The sequence below is a fragment of the Carlito syrichta genome, unplaced genomic scaffold (assembly GCF_000164805.1).
Source record: "Carlito syrichta isolate Samal-C Ts95f unplaced genomic scaffold, Tarsius_syrichta-2.0.1 Scaffold308834, whole genome shotgun sequence".
NCBI classification, from domain to species: Eukaryota; Metazoa; Chordata; class Mammalia; order Primates; family Tarsiidae; genus Carlito; species Carlito syrichta.
Window position 1 is genome coordinate 637,690 of NW_007252930.1, and position 2,296 is coordinate 639,985.

At 39.9% G+C, this 2,296-nt stretch overlaps 1 pseudogene; it reads right to left on the reverse strand.

Moving 5' to 3' along the window:
* Positions 1-728: 728 nt before the first annotated feature.
* LOC103268433 lies at positions 729-2,044 on the reverse strand (annotated as a pseudogene).
* Positions 2,045-2,296: the final 252 nt, after the last annotated feature.

Sequence of the window (2,296 nt, forward strand, 5' to 3'; positions counted from 1 at the left end):
TCCATCCTTATTGCTAAAGTCACCTGGATTACCACCAAATCTTCCACTTCTTTCTATTGCTACCGTCAAAGACACAGCTTGGGATGCGTGTTGGTGAGTTCTTGAATGAGAAAGCATGTAGACAGAAAAATTCCTATGGCAGAATATTTACAGCACTACTTTCAATGAAGTGCTTCTTCCATAAACATTTGAAATGAGATGAACAGCAGAGATTAAATGAAGGCTTCATATTACACCTTTGTATATGAAGGGAGACGAGTGTTAAAAAACAAAAGAAACAAACACTGTGACACCATGATCTCTCAAAAGATTTTCTCAAGGAAAAGAAATCTATATGGTGGGGTTCAAATTAAAATAAGAAGAAAATAATATAGTTCTAATCAATGGTTTCCATTTTGAACATGCAAAGAATTCACTTAACAAGTCCAGGGATAAATATTACAGGAGAAATCTTTTGATATCAATTGTAGAGTGTTGGTTTACCACATGGGCAAACAGTAGTTCACTTTACACCACTCAATATTTCAATCCCTTCAGACAACAAAACTTATGAAATTCTTTTAGCTCTTCCTCTTTTTAAACTTTCAAAATTACTGCTGAATATACTCCACACTGAAGAAACCAATTCTGAAAATTCTTAGTACATATGTATTTTACAACATACTTACCATGAGTTTAGAAAAATTGGAATTCCCACCACTCTATACTCTCTAACCATAACTCACTGTCTACATTCCCCAGCTGGAAGACTTAGAATCCATGCTGGATCCAAAGCCTCATTAGAACCGCTGCCTGACCCTGCATTTGACACTGATCCCCAACCAATTGCTGCCCCGGAATTGGAACCACTGTAAGAGTTGTTTCCAGACCCAAAGGCCTGATTTGGCTCCCTCTACATGTTGCCTTGGCTTTGGTTATTTCCTGATGGGCCTGACTGGTTCTGCTGTGTGGCTACCATGCTCATCATGCCCTAACTGCTCTGCAGTGCTGCCTGGATTGCAGCCATCATGGCCAGATTAATGCTGAATGCACCAAAGTTCATCCCTTCATTCATATTGCTATCTCGATTGTTTCCCAGGCTAGCGCCAACCCCTCTCCAGTTTCTAAATCCATCCTTATTGCCAAAGTCACCTGGATTACCACTAAATCTTCCACTTCTTTCTATCGCTATTGTGCTTAGGTGCAGCACTGGATATATGCACATTGATTACTTTAGTGATCAAGTCCTCTCCAGAAAGAGATTGGGCAACCTGATCACCTGCAAACATGACAAAGGTGAAGGCTCTGAACGGCTTGCGAATAAAGACATCCACCTCTTCTCTGTACCAGCAGAGGAACTGCCACAGTTTGTCAGCAGTCATGTCCTCACATGCACCCACAAACACCTTTCTGCTTCTCAAGGGTTCATCTGGACTTTGCTTAGAATTAGGAAATTTACAATCTCATCATCATCCATCTCTCATATGTTGTTATGACATTACTTTCACCTGGATTTCATATTCCGTAAAATGAACAAAGCCAAATCCTTTTGAGTGACGAGTTTTAATATCTTTCTTGACCTGCACCATAAGCACTTTCCCAAATGTACTAAAATATTGTTTCAGATTCTGTTCAGTTGTTTCCCACAGGAGACCCAACATTATTAAGTTGAATGTTTTCTGGGCTACTCTTTTCACTTTCACTTATGATGAAGTATCTATCTCATTTATTTTTCTTTTGTTATCCTTGGGCTAATTAACAACATATACCAAATTTCCCCAGTCAGCATCAGGGGCTTGCAGGATTCCTTCTTCCAGTCAGATATCTCTCATACATTGAGACACTGAATTCCTGTAGCACGGCCCACATGCCCCTGGAAACTGGGCTGTGACCAGGAACAGTAGTACCTCCCCATCATCTTCTGCTGGTATTTGTCTTCAGTTACCCGAATATATTCAGATGTCTTTGACTTATCTGCTAGTCCACTGCTAGGAAGCCCGATGGGGACCCAAGTCAGCAAAGGATTCGACAGCAGCCCAACTACCGCTCCATTCCCCAAAACCATCTTATTTTCAATAATTTAAATGCACAGATTTCATGAAAAGTAGTATGATACATCATTATGCCTTAGGAGTTCAAAGAAGATTGTGCCATAGTATTTAAACAGGACTAGCTACTTTACCCTGTGTTCCATGAAGCATTATACAAATAGAATGCTGAGGTATGTGTTGGGAAAATTAAGCCCAGGAACAGCAGGAAAGATGTTTTTACAACATATGCCAATGAAATAGTCATTTGCCATCACTTACTTAAATGA